Raw genomic sequence first — 9,442 nt, 5'->3', positions numbered from 1 at the left:
CCGTGGGTCTCAATGAGGCAGGGATTTGCTACAGAGGGATGAGAGGTCAGGCAGGGCCAGGAGGGCGGCGGCTGCAGACACTCTTCGGTGAGTCCTGCGCTTCCACCACACAGAAGGCGGAGCCTGGGGGAGGCGGCAGCAGTCTGTGCGGGAGGCAGAGCCAAGCCTTTGGCCGGGATACCACCAGATGTTCAGGCTTGCTGTCCATGTGACCAGGAACAGACTGTGGAACACTGAGGCTCGGGACCCCCAGCCCAATATACCCGCAGACAGGTAGGGGGTGCCGAGCAGGTAGACAGAATTGTGGGAAGCACTTTGAGAATGAAGTTTCAAGTCCCACAGGCTGCATGACTCCTTGCTGAGGCCTGTGCTGGCACTTGTGTTTGGAGCACTTCCTGCTTCCTCCAGGAAGGCAGTGGGATGGGGGGCTGCAGGGGGTGTGTGTGGAGGCCCAAGCAGAGCCCCCAGGCACTCCAAGAGGAAGCACATGGCAGGGGGCTGGCCGCGGCCATAAGACCCTGCTTAGCCCTCCTGCACCAGTAGCCGGTCCTGGACACGTGCAGCCAGAGGCTGGTGGCAGGCTCCGGGGCCGAGCTTTCTCACCTGTCCAAGCCTGGGACCCTCATGACACTTCTCTCCACTCAAGGAGACGAGGGGAAATTGCTTCTGAGGTGGCAGCGCTTGCAGAGTTGCCCCTCCTCACTGCTCAGGCAGGCGCACGCACCATTGCAGAGCCGGCCCTTTGCGGGCAGGTGAGACCTGCGCTTGCCTGCGATGGGTCCTGCAGCTTCCCTCCCTTTGGAGGCCCAGGTCCCAAGTGTGCCCCCCATGTGTGCATGCACAAAGAGGGGTGCTCTTGGGGCAGCTCACATACCTGCAGGTCCCGGAACACCCTGTGTTCCCTCCCAGAGTCCATGGAGACAGGCCCTGGTGGAGCACTCCAGGAGGTTCGAGTCTTTTTCCCTGCTTTGGCTTCAGCACACGGGAGGTGTCCTGTGAGCTGCCGCCCCACAGTGATTCTGGAATCCTTGGTGCTCGTGAATAAGCTAGGCAAACAGCCACCCAGGGTGCTCAAGTGTGCAGAAGACATTGGCAAGCTGGGGTGACTGGCCACGGTGTGTGTCCAGAGCCACCAGGACAGCCTGAGGCTTTTCTGGTCTCAAAGCGTGTCCTCACAGGGTGGAGACCAGGGGCTGGGCCTCGTGCCTGACAGCCCAGCTGCGACCATCCCCGCCCTGCACAGGCCCCCCTGCATAAGGCAGCCCCAGATGCTGACCCACCTCATGTGAAGGGGCCAATCCCGGGCATCACCATGGAGGCGGCATGTGGCCCCTCTGGCCCTGTAGCTCAGCCCAGGTGTGGACATAGAGAGGGGACGGGAGTGCAGAGGCTCTTATCTCACACTGGTCACACTACTCAAGCGGCAAGAGAAAGGGGGAGCAGCAGACACACCAGACCCATCACGGCTTCTCTGGGCCTCGAGGACGACTGCCCTGCAGGAGCAGTCAGGGCCCGACCGAGTGAGTGGTGGGGAACCTTCCTGGGTCCGTGGGAGTCGTGTGCTCATGGGTCTCACGGGCAGCAGACTTCAGGCACAAAACATGCTTAAGGGTGAAATTACCAAGAGCTGGACAGCAGCAACAGTGACAAACCAAGGGGCCTCTGAGCAGTGGGCCATCCCAGAGCTCGTCTCTGCAGCTGCTGCCTTCGGTCTGCGCAAGGGCCAGTCCACCCCAGGCCAGTGCCATGGGTGCAGCAGAGGAAGAAGAGAAGCTGGTAGCAGGAAGGATAGAGGAGCTGCGCAGCGCGAGGGAGAGGGCACCCGGAGCATGTGGAGCCTGAGCCCCATCCTGCTGGGTATCTATCGAGGCCTCTCTGCAAGTCCAGCCACAGACCTAAAGCAAGCAGCCCAGCTAGATCACGCCAGAGAGTGACCCTTCACCTGTGGTCGTCATTAAACTCAGGCTCGCAGGGAAACGGAGAGGCCACAGTTGGCCGATGAGACCTTCCTGTGGCCGCAGAGGACCAGGGTGTCGTGGGCATGGCAGGGAGGGATGAGGCAGAGGTGACCACCCTGGCGGTCCTGAGGCCACCCCAGGAACCCAGCGCACCCTGTGACCAGCTGCCGCCAACCCTGCTCCCTGGGGCAATAATGGGAGGCCCACAAAGGAATCGGTGCTCTCCCTCAGTTGGCCGCTATGAACACTGGAAATACCATCTTCTTGGTTTATAGGTGGGGAAACTGAGGCCCCAGCAACCCAGCCCGGTGGCCACGCTGGCTTGGGTACTTCACGATCGGGGATCTCCTGATTGCAGACGTCCCACAAATAACTTTTGTGGGTCAGCTGCCATGAAGGGGCTAGACCCAGAAACAGAGCTGGTAGTTTGTCAGGATGTGCAAAGATTCTGGTCTTGGTGCTTCAAGAATCGCTCACTCTGGGCCTTGTGCACGGGCTGTCCCGGGAGGGGGCTGTTGCCAGGTCACCCCACCGGCAGAGTCTCAGAGGAAACCAGCAGAAGGCAAGTCGGGGAGCATGTCACAGGGCTGACCACCACAGCCTTTGGCAGGACACAGGACATTGGCCCATTTGGGTGAAGGGAGGGAGCAGGGCTGGCGTAGACTCCCCTCCAGAGCAGCCCAAGACAGACAAGGGGCAGCCTCCCCATTTGGAGCCACTCTGCCGCCATAAGCCCAGCCAGGTCTGAGGTTAGGGCCACAGCTGCACAGCGAGGAGCTATCTGGCAGAGGAATCAGGCTCTGGATATGCTCAACAAGGCCATGGACGGGCACCCAAGAGGCTCCAGTGGGGAGCGACTGGCCAGGGGGAGCTTCCACACCCAGGCTGGACTGTGGAGTGGGAGCCAGGGGATGAGGGATGAGGGTGCCATTTCTTTGGTGCTGCAATGGGCCAAGCTCCAGAGGTAGTGAGCAGGGCCCCCCTCGGGGCGTAGGCTTGTGCATGGTGTCCAGCCGGAGGCACTGAGGGCCCCACACACAGCAGGGAGGGGCTGGTGAATGTCCTGGGGCAGCCTCCAGGTCTTGGCAGGTTTCCAGAAGCTTCTCCAGGGACACCCAGTGTGGGCTCCCACTCTGGCTCTGTCTCCATGACCCACTTCCTGGAAACAGTGGAGCTGGAAGGGAATTCCATCCATCCTCTGTTCCCTCTCCAAAGGCAGCTGCCAGGGAGGAGGATGAGGTTGAGGGCCCGGATCTGGCAGAGCCAAGGACATCCTGGGGCGCTGGAACCTGCTCCTGCCCAGAGCTTTGCTGGGGGGTGCAGGGGTCGAGTCGGGCATCCGCACTGCTGTCTCCTCACCTGGTGAGCAAGGACAGCTCCCACTCCTGCTCCCGCCTCCCAGGAGAATCAAAAAGGAGAGCCAGCGAGCTCCATAGAAAGCATAGTTCATCAGAGTGCTTGGAAATAATATCTGGGAGGCCTGCTGCCCACCAGGCAAACCTGCAATAGCCCCAGACGCCAGCGGCCGCATCCAGCCTTCCTGGGAAAGTAAGTTAAGTCATTCTGACTTCTTCATGTTGCTCCCAGCCTGAGAAACCAGGGCGGGCACTCCCAGGTGCCTGGTAGGCGGTGGGTGGCCCCTGGGGTAGACTGCGTGGGACAGGGAGTTGCTGAGGGTGGGGGTGGAGGGGCAAAGCAGAGGCCGGGACCCCACAGAGCCATCAGGGTGGCAGAGCAGAGGGTGGTCCTGGGAGCCCATACACCCCCCCAGAGAGTCGGGGAGGGATGTGGCCCAGAGCCCAGAGGGACGGCAGCTGCAGCCCAGCCCAGGGGCCTTCAAACCTCACACAGACCCTGGCTCTCCCCTGGGGCTGTCGACGGGAATCTGGGGGCTGGCCCCAGTGCCTCAACCTGAGGAGCCCATCTAAGCCCTCGGGTGCGTGACAGGCTCCCGCTGGCCTTTGCCTCCCCCATGGTTCCCAGCACGGCTGTGCTGTCCTGTCCTGGGTAGTGGCTGCTGTGTAACAAGTCACCCCAAACCTGCACTTGCAAACGGCCACGGGCTGTCACACCTTGTGACTGTGGGTCAGAATCACGCAGGCACTCCTGCACGCGGCCAGGTGGGGACACCCCTGTGGTGCTCGCAGGCAGGTGGGGTTTATGGGGGCTCCTGGGGGTGCCACTCCCATTCTGGCACTCCTAGAGGTGCTGGACGGCTGGGCTTAGCTGGGATAGGTGGTAGAGCGTCCACACGTGGCCTCTCTGATGTGGCAGTCTTGGTGTAGCTGAACTTCTCTCCCAGCTCCAGGGGGAGATGCAGGGGAGGCTGCAGGGCTCCCTCTGACCCCCCCCCCTCACAGCAAGGCTGGTCCCTCCACCAGTTCCATCTGTTACAAGCACATCTCGGGCACCAGAGTGTGGGAAGGGACCTTGCAGGGTGTGGCCCCTGGGAAGCATATTCCTTGGGGACATCATCTGACACCTTTGGTGGCCCTCACTCTCCACAGCAGAGCTGGCAGCTGTGGTGAAGGTCTGCTTGCCCTGGTCTCCCAAACACACACTCACTGGACACCAGCAATACCACAGCCTCTGGTCTCTGGACTCTCCTGGCATGGCCCCCAGGCCCATGGCCCTAAATGCTCTGCCCCTGTCTCTCCCCCGGCTCTGATGGGTTACCCCATAGCCTGCACAACCTCACCAGCCAGGTGCCTCATGGGTACCCCAGCTCCCCCTTCAGAACAAGCTGTGCTGCCGGGACTCTCAGCAGCCCAGAGCCCTTCCCTTGCCCCCCAAGCAGCTGCGTCCCAACTGCCCACCCCTTGCCTGCCAACCCAGGAGCCCCTCGTTGATCTTCTTGCTCTGCTCCCATCTGCTGTAGCAGGTACAGCTGTGTGCCCCCGATAGCTGTTCTGTGTTTCTTGCTGTCAGAGTAGAACCCCTGAATTTTAACTGGACTCTTGAGTGCCCAGAACAAAGGCTGGAGTTCCAACCTCCAGAATAGCTAGGTGAGGTCTGGTGGCAAATTTCTAATCCTCCAGTGTAAGTAAAAGTGCTGGGTGCCTCTTCTAGGAAATACCCCTCAAGGGGGAGGCCGAGCCCTACTGCCTCCCTGCCTCCTTCCTGCTGCTGACAGTCGTGTGATGGCTGGCGCTGAAGCAGCCATTTGGGGCCATGAGGTGGCCTTGACATAGAGAAAAGAGCCAATCTGGACCCTGAGGGCCTGTGGAGCACCCTGGGTCCCCACTGGCACAGGAATGGGAGGGCTGCTCACCTCAGCCCGGCCGACCATGGCTCCTTGGAGTCTTCTCCCCTGCAGGTGACAGGGTGCTCACAAAGTCACACCTCCCAGAGCTGCTCGCCTCACACAGGCACATGGGCCTCACAGGAGTCACCCTAAAGCTGGTGCCGTGCAAAGAGCCTGCATTTCCTTCACACTCCCAGGCCACACCAAGGCTGCTGGGGCCCAAACCACGCTGAGGTCACGGCTCCTACCCCTACTCTCTCCTCGGCCACACCCAGCGGTTCCCCACTTGACAGCACCAAGGGCAACTCTGACTCTGACTCTGACTCTGACTCTGACTACTCCCCTGGTCCTGTTCTCAGCTCTGAACCTACTTTGGGATTCATAGTTCTGTTCTTTTCGTTAAAGAGAGCATTTTGACTTGGATGACCTGCAGGCCCCACCAGACCCGGCCGCCTCTGCAACCTGCCCTCCAAGCTGATGCCTCGGTGGCCTCTCCTTTGGTCTCATGCCCAGGCCTGCCTCCACCAGCTCAGTGGCCGTGGTCCCTGTGGCCACACCTGGAACCCATCAGGGTGTGACAGATGTCCTTCCAAGGACAAATGTCCTCTCCAAGAAGGTGGGCCTCCCCAGGGAGAGTCGGCTCAGACCCATGTCCAGGGCACAGAGCAGAGGGCCTGGGTAGACAGGCAGCGATGGCCCACTGAACTGCTGGCGAGCCCGGTGCCCAAGGGGCCTCCCTGGTAGCCAGGCAGGGGGCTCACCCACTCCTTTGCCTCTTTGGACTAGCCCTGCCTGGCGTTCGTGAAGCAGTGTAAAGCATGGGCAAAGAACATGTACACACGGCCTCCCACCTTGGTCCTGGGCCAGAATGAGGTGGATGGGTGGCCTCCGTCCTGCGCATGACCAAGCTCCACTGTGTGCACATGTGTGAGTTCAAGTGCGTGTGCATTTGTGTTCATGTGTGTTCCTGCACATGCGTGTGTCTCTGAAGCTATGCTGTGCTGTGCTGGAGGAGGTAGGAAGGCCCCACTGGGCCCGCTGCACGGGTGCGGAAGCTGAGGCTGGAGGATGGGTGCTGGGTCCCGGATGCAGCAGGGCAGGCACCAACCAGATTCCAAGGGGGTTGTTTTCCTTTTAGGGGATGTCCTCTGCGCAAAGGACTTCTCCAACAGCTTCCTTTGACATGCACCCTCTCCGTGGGCAGGGACTGCTGCGTCAGTGGCCTGTGGGCAGACTCGGGGGCTCGGGGGCAGGGCAGCCAGTCCCCTGGCCAGGAAGAAAGGCGGGGTCACCCTGGGGTTCCCAGGATGTTGGAGAAGGGTGAGGAGGGCTGGAGAGGATTGCGCCCAGGAAGACCAGGACGGCCAGAGGCACAAAGCCCACAGAGGACATGGCCAGAGCTGGGGCGGGGCTGGGGGCCGGGCACTTAGGGCAGTGAGAGTGGCCCAGTCAACACAGGAGTGACAGATCTCCACTGGCCCCCACCACACCCTCAGAAAAGCCAGAATCCACATCTTGCCCTTAGCTCTGGGACCAGCCTCTGCTTGCTTGTCTCACCAGCCTGCCTGAGAGCCTTTTTATGTGCCACCCTCAGTTTAAACCACACTGCTCTCTCCTCACATCGCTCAGCCTCCTTGGTCTTTCTCCTCGGCAGCATCTCCGACCAGCGCACTGCACTTTGCCGTGTCTCCCTCTCCAGAGCTAAGCCCCAGGGGGCAGAGCTTTCCTGGCACCAAGTGGTAACCAGCAGGGCCCAGGAAAGTGCTAGAAGAGGGAACCGATGTTGGCTGAGCACACGTGGCCAAGTCCACCCTCGGTCCTCCGGGGTTCTGCCAGCAAATAGCAGAGCTGGGGTCAGTCCTGAGAGTGGTATCTGCCCACCTGGTATCATGGGCCTCTGCTGCTACCCCAGACATGTCTGCACATCCCCCAAGGCTGCAGCTTCACCTGCGAGACGTGGGCCTGGCTGGCCCACTCTGGCCCAGAGACTGGATGTCCTGGCATATGGGAAAGAGGCAGCAGGTGTGGGGCCACCCTTCATGGGGACAGTCCCGCCACACACCAGCACAAAAGCAGTCAGGGTCCTACGGGCAGCAGTGCGCTGGGCTGGCATCTAGGGTGGGCGGAGGTTCCAGGACAGGGGACACCTCAGCAATGATCTGGAGGTGTGTGGGGGGTGGCCAGAGACCAAGTGGGGTCCTTTTGTAGAGGACTCGGTGCAGCCTTGCTGGGCACGGACTCGGCAGGAGCCGCTGTGTGACTATCGGACAGAAGAGGGAGGGACGGAGGGAGGGCGGCCGGCCCTAAGGACTGGGCAGGAGGCTCTGCTGACCGAGGACGAAGCACACACGGGACTGCACTCAGAGGGGCACAGTCGTCAGGAGGCCACACTGCCCACTCACGGACATGGGAAGCAGAGGTGAGAGGTTCCTGCGGACAGGCGTGGCCTGCGCTGGGCTTTTTCAACTATTTTGCTTGGCGAGCCCCTGAATGAGTATCAACAGCTTTTCTGACACTCGTTTTTTAGTTATCTAAAATTTCTCTTCATCACTTTTTAAAACTGCTCATTCTCAGCACATTGTAAGTGTTGCCATTTTAAAGCAGAACAGTTACAGCAGCCTTTTCAGTGTATCCAAGGGAATCAAAATGCCATCGCGATTTGACACTCACCCTCATCCACTTAAAAAGGACCCCAGCAAGCTGCCCTTCACAGCTGGAGACTTTACGTTGTCCCTCCTTCCCCCAGAGCTTCACCCACAGAATTGCATCCTGATGCAACATATGTTGGGTTGGAAGTTGAGGGCATCTCAGCTGGTCTGTTCTTGTCCAGGGCACACAGTGGGATGTGCCCCACCCCTCGCTGTGGGGGCTGCTGAGCTCTGGCCAGTAAAGCGCCAGCAGAAGTGCCACAGTCACCTGCTCCCCTTCTCTCCCACCAGGCCCCTGGCCATGCTGGGATGGTGGCTGCCAGCCCCCAGAGTGAGGGGGAAGGACAGGGACAGAGTTCCCAGCCAGCCTGCGATCACCTTGCCGCATGGGCTGCAACAACCCTTCACTGTCTTAAGCCGTGAAACAGCGAGGTTTCTGGCTACTGCAGCATGACCCAGCCCCTGCTTCTCCCAATAAACATGCACGCACATTGAGGCAGTATATTCGTTTTAATTTGTGAAACCATAAGGCTGAACCTGGCAACAAGAATTTCATCTGGATTGTTGTTCTTACAATTTTAAGTACTCAGTCAAAATGACACACACACATTGCAAAATTAGTTCACACAGAACTAAACGTGGAAGTACAGTGAGCGGGGAATGCAGCAGGTGATGAGCTGTCCGTCCTCCTGGGAGAATATCGCTTAGGACTGGAATGAAACAGGGTCCTCATTACCTGTTTTTCTATATTTCGTCTTCCTAGATATAAGAGCTGATAAAACTTATTCACCTAAAAAGATGGGAATAAAAGTTCTGCTTTAGCACTGTCACTGAATCTTTCAAAATCCCTCCATGTGTCAGAAGCCACACATTAATGTGTCACCAAGAGAAGGGACAAGCTGGGACCCCAGTCTGGTGCTTCCCCTGAGACAGGATTTGGGGAGCGTGTCTCTCCAGTCTGGGCCAGCGTTCTCCTGGGGAGGGGACCAAAGGAGGGAGAGTTGGGCCTCAGGGTCTCTGCAGGATCTGAGCCCCTATCCAGGGTGCCAGCGAGGACTCTGCTCCCTGCTCTGCTCTGGCCCCTCCATCCCCATGCAGGCCCCTCTCTGGGAGTGAGGACAGCATTCGAGGTGGCCACTACACTGGTGGTGGCAAGTGCGCAGGATCTGGGGTCCAGGCCTGAGCTCTGCTGGGGGCCCTTCTGTCAGCTCCATTGCTTCCTCTGCTAGACTAGAAGATGATCACCCGGCGTTTCTCAGTGCACAGGGGCACGTGCACTCACTCACCAGCAGTGTGCACTGAGCACCCTCCGTCTTCTTGCGGCCGCTACACAACCTGCAAATGACCACACACAGCCTCGGGGGGTCGACAGTGTTCCTCCGTACTAGACTCACTAACTCAAACACATCAGAGAACACAGGATGCCGTTTACAGAGGAACAAAGACTATGACGTAGCTAGAAAATAACACCAATGCAACAAGACCTTTACAGAGAAATAACTTCAATTCCATTACGGGGTGTTAAGAAGGTCTGAATAAGCGGAGCGATAGATCATCCTCATGGAGAGGATGAGTTAACTTGGTAACAGACT

This window comes from Equus asinus, chromosome 4 (genome assembly GCF_041296235.1).
Source record: "Equus asinus isolate D_3611 breed Donkey chromosome 4, EquAss-T2T_v2, whole genome shotgun sequence".
NCBI lineage: Eukaryota > Metazoa > Chordata > Mammalia > Perissodactyla > Equidae > Equus > Equus asinus.
Note: the sequence above shows the minus strand (reverse complement) of the source record.